This window comes from Talpa occidentalis, unplaced genomic scaffold, assembly GCF_014898055.3.
Source record: "Talpa occidentalis isolate TD23 unplaced genomic scaffold, MPIMG_talOcc4v2.1 talOcc4.904, whole genome shotgun sequence".
NCBI lineage: Eukaryota > Metazoa > Chordata > Mammalia > Eulipotyphla > Talpidae > Talpa > Talpa occidentalis.
Window position 1 is genome coordinate 1 of NW_023605311.1, and position 9,618 is coordinate 9,618.

At 46.5% G+C, this 9,618-nt stretch overlaps 1 long non-coding RNA gene across 1 annotated transcript; it reads left to right on the top strand.

Moving 5' to 3' along the window:
- Window positions 1-40: 40 nt before the first annotated feature.
- Window positions 41-4,314, top strand: LOC119237455 (uncharacterized). Its single transcript, XR_005123342.2, has 3 exons — window positions 41-119; window positions 1,305-1,355; window positions 3,979-4,314. It is a non-coding gene; the product is annotated as an uncharacterized LOC119237455 (long non-coding RNA).
- Window positions 4,315-9,618: the final 5,304 nt, after the last annotated feature.

Below are 9,618 nucleotides of genomic sequence, written 5' to 3' on the forward strand. Positions count from 1 at the left end.
AATTGTCGCATAACCAGAGTTCTCCTCCCTGTAGTCTTGCTCAGGAAAACAACTCCGCAGTGAAATCACAGCCATCAACTCAGACCAGGTTCTGGATTTGGGACCCATCACTCGGAAAGGTGAGTCCTAGAGATAAGGCCAGCTGGACAAGAGTTGACAGTTGACCACAGGTCCCTGCAGTCACCAACTCAAAAACTAGTCTTTTTCTGCCTCCTCAGTGCCGGTTTGTCTTTCCAAGAGGGCTTTGGGTGACAATGCCCCAGCACTGACCACTTGTGCCAGGCCTCCCCACTGCTAAAGGCCTGACTGAGCTCTCAGTGTCCATTCCTCACTCAATCCTCCCCTGACTTCATGGGTGAGGAACTGAAGCTCAGAATGACTAGGTGATGTACCCAAGGTCACCCACTCGTGAGAAGCTGGAGTAACAATTGAACCCAGCTGGGTCTCATTCCAAATCCTGAGTCCTTTCCCTTGTTTTGCCTGCTCCCATGTTCTTAGTCCCTTTGGGATAAATTCTAAATCCTGACCCAACTGTGCTGTTGTCTGGTGAACAATTGGTTTTCAAAGGCCACTGACAGTATGATAGGTGGGAGGTTGGGCAAGCTTATCAACGGCTCCTAGAATTTTCACCCATCCTACCTGCAGTTTAGTGGTCATGGTTTTTATTCCAATCAGAATGGAGGAGTCAAGAAACTCAAAAGAAGGAAAGCATGCTTTTGTCCTAAAGAAATTAGGATGTAGGAGTGGCGATGTTGAGGAGGAGGATTTGAGCCTGGTGCTAAGCTGAAGACACGGCCTATGAATTAGCACATGGAATGCTCACAGTAGCCTGTGAAGCAAACCCCACTACCCCTTCCACTCTCACAATGAGTAAACTGAGCCTGTCTCGTGAAGGAGGTTCTGCCCTGGGTGTCCTGCCCCTTACCGGGCCTTCACCTTGAAGCCCCGTGGGGTGTCACAGGGTAGATGAGGGGCAAGGAACTTCCACTTTGAAATCAAACTGAGATTCAAATCCCAGCCCTGTTACTTCCTAGCCAGGTCAGCATAGGAAGTCTACCCATCCCCAGCCTCAGTCTCCCATCTGTCCAGTGGGGATAAGACTGCCCTCATAGATCTGTTAGGGGGATTGCATTTCAAATCCATTCTAAATGGGATGCATTTAGAAAGGTGCCTGCTAGTAACAGGTGCCCCACAGAGTGGATTGCCAGTGGTGTGATGCCAAGCCCAGAAGGGATTGGAGCAGCAGCCGTGTGCCACACTCACTGCAGTCTAAGCAAACCTTCTCCTTCTGCTCTTGTCTTCAGGTGGCCCAGCCCAGTCTCTTGGTCTCGTGAGTGGCAGCCCTGACACTGCAGGTACACAGCTCCGCTGGCTCCCCTCAGCCCTCCCCCGGGCTCTCTCTCCTTCCTTTCACTTCAGTGCACATTCAAGTAGTCTCTTCTAGTGTCAGGCCCTGGGCTAGGCAACATGGAGACTGAAATGGATCAGACCCAGGATTGGCTGTCGAGATGCTCAGTCCAACAGGGAGCAAGTCATCTTAGAACAAATATTTATCAAGTAGCCGCTGTGCCAGGCTTTGCTCTAAGTACTGAAGATGGAGTGGTAACAGACACAGGCCCTCATGGAGCTTACTTTCCATTTGGGAAACAGGCAATGAAAAGTTAAGGTGATTTAAAAATAAAAAAGGTTGATGGGGTGGAAAGTTACTGGCTTGGGTAATGACACCTTAAATAAGACAGAAGTGTGTTACTCTCAGACATAAAGAAGTCCAGAGGTAAGCAACCCAGGGTCGTGGGGTGGAACCACAAAGTCATCAAGAATTCAGGCCCTTCCAGCTCACACCTCCACCATCTCCAAGGTGTGGCCATTGGTCTTCATAGACCAAGATGGCGGCTGGAGCTCAAACTTTCATATCTAGGCAGCAGGATGGAAGGAACAGGGAAGAAGTCAATTCCTTATACTCTGCTTATATCTCATTAGGCAGGACTTAGTCAAATGGCCACACCTGGCTGCAGAGGAAGCTGGGAAAGATAGTCTTTATCTTTGGTGGCCGTGTGCCCAACCGATGTTTGATATGTTCTGCTAAAAATATAGGAAGAAAAACGATACAATTGAATGATCAGTCAGAAAATTTTCAGAGGAGGCAATATAAAGTTACCAAGTAAGAAAAAGGAACCAGTGTGCAAATATAAGAGGAACAAAGCCCATAGGCAGAACGAACAATTACAAAAATGAGACACGTTTATAAGCAAATAAATCCCAAATTAGTACACAGTGGACAGGGAACTCACTGAGAAGTAATTAACCGTATTGGAAAAGATCAGGGAAAAATGTATCAGGTGGTAAGATCTGAATGGAGTTCTGATGAATTAATTAGAGTTTAAGTGGCAGGCAAGTCCAAGGAACATATTTGAGACCAAAAGAAAGCGATACTATTACGATTTTGCTACCCCAGAAAGTGGCCTGTATTCGATAACCCAGATATGTCGAAGTTATACCCATCTTCAAATCCCAGCTAGACAATAATCTAAAAGTTTGCCAAGAAGTTCACGATGGACTTCCCATGCTCAGTGCTAATATTCTGACAATGCTCAAAAAAGTAGCACTTATGGGAGGGAGTAGTTACAGGTCAGACTTAAAGCAGCTTGAGAGCAGAGGTCTCAGTCCCTTTCAGTCCCTGGTGCTTTAGGTGAGCTCAGTGTCTGAACGGCCTGGCTTTTCAGTAGGGTTTGCAAATTGACTAATATCTGGGGTGAATAGCAGATTCTAGAGGCATCTGGAAGAAGAGAGATTCACTCTGATAAAGCAGCCACCACAAGAAGGCAAGTAGGGTTTTCCTTGTGTGTATCTCCCACAACCATTTTTGCTGTTTTGGATTTAATTGAACACCAACATTCATTTCATAATTGCAACCTGACAGTCATACGCTCACATTTATTATAATGACAATAGTCTTCTCCCCTTCCCTTCTAGGAAAACAACAAGTTAATTTGAAATTTAGGGCATGGGGGGAGATTGTAATCTGGCATATGGTGAGAGGGGGTGCAAAGCTTCTCCTAGTGCCTCCCCTCCCCAAAGCAAGGCCATGATCTCCCAGGATGCATAAACACTGAATGTAAAGAAATGTGCAAAAACCTCCCAGACTCTCATTTTCAAAATCAGCACTTGTGTGATGTTTACCAAATGCCAGGCATTGTTCCAAATACTTGACAGGAATTGACTCACTTAAGTCTTACAAAAATCCCCCCAGATAATAGCTGCTAGTAATATGTCTGTTTGTATTCAGGGGAACAGAGGCAGAGAGAGGCTCAGTTGGGCCTGCACAGCTAGTCGTAGAGCTGAGATTCTGGGCTGTCATCAGGCCACAGAGGCAGGCAGTGCTCCATAACTTTGTCTTTCTGCCTCTTCAGTATTAGAAGAAGTAATGCTGGCGTCTATGACAAACACTCCCTGCATCTCCCTACATTTAGACAATAGTTTATTGCCCGCTAACTCCCTGGGGTACAGTTCTGAGCCTCAGGTCATTAGGAATTTGGGTCCTATCTTTTTTTTTTTTAAAGATCTATTTATTTATGCATACAAGAACTGGGGTGTAGGCCAGAGGTATAGGGGGTGAGAGGGTTCACCAGAGAGAGTGGGGAGCAAAACAGTTGGATCTACTGAAATACACTGCTGAGGGGAGCAGCAGGCGAGACAGGAAGGTCTGCTGCACCATGTGGGTTGCTCTCTGGCAAGCCAGGGATCAAACTCGTGCTTCAGTGGCTGGCGATAGCTTGATAGCATTATCTTTAACCCCTGCATCAGGGAGGCCCAGGTCCTATCTTCTGGTAGCTTCTGACAGCTCCATTATTCCCTGCCAGTCCTATGCTGGATCGTCTGCCTTTGTCGCCCTTGCGCACCAGAAGCCAGGGGGCTGGTTCTCTTCCGCTGCTGAGTTCCAGAGCCTGACACCTAACACTCATCTCTCTTGCATTTCAGGATTCCTGGTGGTCTGGCCCATGATCCTCCTGCCTGTCCTCCTGGCAGGGCTGTTCTGAGAAGTCACTGGGTAGCAGCCTTCACTTCCCTCTGGCCCTGGCTTCCCATCACCCTCTGGCTCTTCCGGTTCCCTCAGATCACGTAGACAGTGTTAGCGTCCACAGACCCCAGGCTGGGCGAGGCTTGGGGAAAGCGGTGAGCTTCCCTGGCTTAACTCTCTGCGTGTCTTCCCTTTTTGCCCCCGTGTTGGGACCCTGCTGCCTCTCTTGGGCTGACTTCCTCATTCATTAGCAAGACCTTGAAAATAAACTTGCCAGGTGTCTTTGGCTCCATCTTCACCAGAAGCTGGCATGTGTTGTAACTCCAGGGCAGAGGTGTGAGGTTGCTGGAGGGCAGGGAGGGGGTGACACCTTCCCCAGTGCCCCATCCTGATGGCTGACACATTGAAGGGACTGATTTGCTTTCACCCTGATTCCTCTGATGCATTTCTGTCATGGTCACAAGGATTCCAATGGGAACTTATAGGGGGTCATTTTCACAGTTCCTGCTTCAGGGAAGACAGGTCTTCATTGCTCCCCGGGCCCTACTATACCACAGACATGCTTCACTGTGCCCACAGCCACACTCCCTGCCCAGGGCCCTGGGTGCGGGGGCACTGCTGGCTGTGGGTGCAGGGACACTCCCCTAGCTGTACGCAGCAGGGCTTGCTCTGGAAGGTGAAGATGGGAGTGCCTGTGGAAATCACCCATGGGGATGTAGCCATAGAGCTTGGGAGAGCGGACGCCCCTTTTGGAACTCTACAAAGTTCTTCACAAAGATGCCACAAACAGAAAATGTTTCTTCTCACCTGCACATATGAGGCCCCTCCAAGTTGCTGGGAAAATGACAGGCTTGGGGTCAGGGCTTGGGAGGGGGAGCCTGTTTTTCATCAGGGGAGGACTCTGCAAGGTGCTTCCCTGCTCAGAGGAGGTGTGGCTGCAGAAAGAGGAACCACCTTTGTGCCTCTCTCTTCCTGAAACCACACAGCCCTCACTGCTTGTCCTGCATGCCCCCTTCACTTCGCCGTCCCTCTCACACCAGCTCTCCCTGTTGGCGCATCAGCTCTTGATTGGATAAAGACATTGCAGCTTCCCCTTGGTCCTCATCCAGGGACACAGAAAGCCCTGGCAGGCACACCCAGAGACCCCCCCCCGGGAGTCTGGTTCCCACTCACCCCAGCCAGAGCTTCCCTGGCCCATGTTCCAAGGCCGGCTGAGTGAGGTCACCCAGCACAAACATAGTGGGCCCTGAACAGAGGGGCGTGATTCTTGGGCAGACACCCCAAAGGCCACTGTGAGAGTCATCTCTTTAAAAGGAGGTTCCTAGGAGGCATTGCTTCCTGTTTCCCAGTGAGTTAGTGGGTTCACAGCTAGCACATCCCAAGACAGGGATTCCTGAGCAGGAGTAAACTAAGAGATGCCCAGAGGTCCTAACCTTCCGTCTCTGGGCCTCATCTTCTGCCTTCTGTAGAGTTAAGGGGCTTGGCCAGAACAAGATCCTCGAACATTTATTCTTGGATAGTCTTTACGTACATCTGATTTGTCCCAATTAAAGGCTGATAAACTCATGTTGATGTCAGGCAGGCCGCTCAGCTCCCCATTCTGAGAATCCCTGCCTCTACTCCAAACTCTTTTTCATAAAGGATTATAAATCACCTTTTATTTCCTTCCTAAATATCTGGGTAGAGGTTTTACTTTTGTAAGAAACATTTCCATGTATGTCTCTTGCAAAACTGAAACCTCTATCCAGGTTTCAGAGCCCCTTCTTGCCACGGTCAGGACAGCCCATGAAGTTCTCTGCCATTAATGAAGACTCAGAGTCTAAATGAATTTGCAGCAGGGGGAGGCTGGGGAGAGAGCCGTCGAGAGTAGTCTGCCTTTCACTTGCCCAGCCCAAGCTTTTATGGAATATATGAAAAAAGGAATAAGAAAATAGCATGCAATTGTGTTTATACTTATACAGATTAATAAATTACTGCCGAAAACAAGTTTTCTAGTTAATAGGGAACATGTGCACAAGCCAGCATGTCCTCAGAGACCAGGAGTCAATTCTGTAAGAAGTTCTGTTTGCAGAACTTTTAATGCCTGGAACTCCACACACAGAGTAGACAGGTCCTCTCCAAAAACTCCAGCTCCCTTCAGGGCAGCAGCCTCCCAATTCCTTCTATAATATGTTTGCTATTTCCTAAAACCACCAGCCTAAAATAATCCTTATGGCAAAGAGACATTTCAGAGAGGCAAATTTTGCTCCCTTACACCTTCCAACTCCTCCCTCCAGTCTAGAGCTGATCAAGTCCACTTTGTCAAGTCTTCATAGCACGTTGTGGACAAGGAAACATACTTTTCTTACTTCCTCTCTAAATTCTCAACCGAGACATGCTCTGTAATAAAAGACAGATTAACAGGAGAAAAACAAGCAGAAGTTTAATAATGTTAGGAAAGAAAGGAAATTTCCCTCACCCCTCTGGGTTCTTCTTGAGCTGGTCAAGCAATCCACATCAGACAATTTAGCAGGATAAAAGGACAAATTTGATTACATATGTATGGAGAATTCACACATAAGTGGATTCTAAAGCTATATACAGGGCTATATATCCTGAGCTAAGGAATGGGACTGTTGTAGAGCAACCCCGATACAAAACAGGGTGCCTGACTGTGGGTCCTCACCCACGCGCTTTAAAGGACTTATCAATGCTCTACTGCAGGCACACGCGAAAGGTTCATAAAAGGTTTATTTACAAGGGAAGGGGAAATGAGGAAATGTACAGCTCAGGGAGAAAAGTGGGAGACAAAGTTTTAAATGCGTCCTACCTGATCCACCGATCTGGAATCCCAAATGGCGCTCTGAGAGCTGGCTGCAAGCCAGGAGCCGTGAAGCCAGGAGGCGAGTGACAGAGCAAGAGACCCCAAGGCCCACGTGTTTGGTTTTTATACCCAACCTGGCTGCTAAACTCCACCCTCAGGTCCCAGCCACCCTCCCTTGGTGGTGATGGGATTTGTCTTTCCCAATGTCTTTATGGCTTTAGTCTGGAGTGGGGGTGGGGTCCACAAAGCCTGTATGGGCTTAGCTCAGGACATCATTTCCCCCTAATGGGACAAGAGCTGGGTTTCAAGGTGAGAGGAGGAATCTCAGGAAGAGAAGAGGGATTCACGTGACCAGATGCTCTGTAATTGAGTGTTTGTCCTGCCAGAAAGAAAGTCTGTATCTGGTAAAGCAAAACAAAATTTGAAAATTTTCTTTTAGGTTTTATATTTATATATAATTTGGTAATATACCAAATTTTCATTCTTTTCGTTAGTTAGGAGAGACATGAAAGTTTCTCATGAGCCTGCAGGGGCTCATTGACCTTAGCTGTAAATAATCTACATATCCGAAAGGTGAGGCATGGACCATTCAATATCAAATCGGCATGTCTTGAGGTGCATACTTCCATCACATGTATACCGCTTATGTTCCTGGGAAAGACCCAAGAAAATGGAAAACACTTCAAAGTAGCCCAAAACATACTTAAATAACACCCTTAATGAAAGAGGAGAGAAAGCCTTAGGGATAGGAGAAGATGCTTATGGGAGTTATGAGGCAAAGCATAGTAAGTGAATACATAGATGTTATGCAGATTTAAGTTATGTTCTTCTCCACTGACAAGTTTCTAGAAATTTGGTCATCCCTCGTGTCTTGAAGGCCTTTCTTGTAACTGTCTCTAACAAAAGGGTAACATAAAACTCCTTTTTCAGAGCTTTTCCTTTGTCTTCCATTTCTTTTAAAAACAGTTCAAAATAATGTTTGTGCCAAAGAGGCATATTTTTGGGTAACAAGTTCTGTTCCCCATCAATGGGTATCATTTGCATCTGAAATTATCTGCTTTTACATCTGCCCTGACCCTAGAATCTCAGCTCCTCCTTTGGGACACAGGCTTTGCCATCCAAACATTACTGAGTAAGTGAAGACTTAGGCTATAGCTTTCTTCCTTATTCCTTTACTTCCTAAAAGAAATCATGATGTCATCTACCAGGAGGGGAAAAAACAGCTTAGTATCAGAAATAAAGGAGACTTTCTCACTTGGATAATTATGGTGAAAGAACCAAATTTGAACGTGAAACAGGAATTCTGGACTTTATCCCAGATGCTCACTCTTATCCCATTGTTTTATTGCTTTTCTTTCCCCTGAGTTCCCTTGACCTCAAACAAAAGTAATCAATTATCACAGTCACAAGTAGGTTTTATTAAAAAAACAAAAACAATAGTAGAGAAGGCAGATTGGAGAGTATTGTAGGAGAGCAAAAATTTGCCACGCCAAAATACATCTTTTTGGCAAGAGATTGAGCTCATGGGCTGGGTTCTCAAAGCTGCATAGAGGTTAGATTTGAAAAAGATATTTACATGTAAACTTCTCTATGTCAGGGTGTATCCCAGGAAAACATGGTCTCTTTATGTCTTCTCAATGAAAAAGGTAGAACTTAAATCTGCATACCACAGTTGGCTGTGCATTCCCTGGTAAACTCCCTAACTCACCTTCCCTTTTCTCACCTCAAAGTCCTTTTGTCTTAGCATCAACAATGGCATTTAACATCATGCTGGGCCTCTCCCACAGATAGAAGAGACATGCATGTCATTATTAAAATTCTTTCGACTTATTTTCTTATCAGTTGGTCTGATATGTGTTTGTTTATTTGCCAATCTAGAAGAGCCCAGAGGCTATGGGATGGCTTCCTTTGTGCCTCCAACAGTGGTTTCAAGGTAAAACTCATTTACACTTCCCAGGGGGGTGATATTATTATAGGGCAGCCCTGATATTGAACGGGTTGCCTGGCTGTGGGTCCTCACCCGCGTGCTTACAAGGGACTTGTTAATACTCCACTGCAGGCACACACAAAAGGTTAATAAAAGGCTTATTTACAAGGGAAAAGGAAATAAGGAAAATGTACAACTCAGGGAGAAAATAGGGAAATAAAGTCTTTAATGCGTCCTACCCGATCTGCCAACCTGGAAACCCAAAAATCACTCTCCGAGCTGGCCGGATGCTGCGAGCTGGTGGAGAGCCAAAATGGGGGACCCCTCCAAAGCCCACGTGTCTGGCTTTATACCAACCTGGCTGATTAACCCCACCCTCAGGTCCCAGCCACCTTCCCTTTGGTGGTGATGGGGTTTGGAGTTCCCAGTGTCTTTGGCTTTGGCCTGGGATGAGGGTGGAGTCCACAAAGCCTGTATGGAATTAGCTTTAGGACATTCTTTTCCCCTAACAATATAACCCCCATCAGAATCTCTGGACGACCACCCTCAGTGGAAGAAGGAAAAGAAGATGCCAGCATGCTGTGTCCTGCAGCTGTCAATTTACACATGCACTGATGGACGCTCCACTTCTAGCCTCCTAATCGCTTTTAAGCAGAGTTCTAAATAATGTTCACAATTCCCATCTTCTGTGACTTATGGAGGGGGTTGTTTGGAAATGGGAGCACTTTTTTATTATTTCATTGAGGAGGACAGTAATGGAACTGATACAGCAGTTACTGGTGGAGAGCAAGTTGAGAAAAGCTGAAGAGTGATTACTATTTAATATCTGGGGAAGTGGGGGGCCAAACCTATAAAGAGCTTGGGAGACCA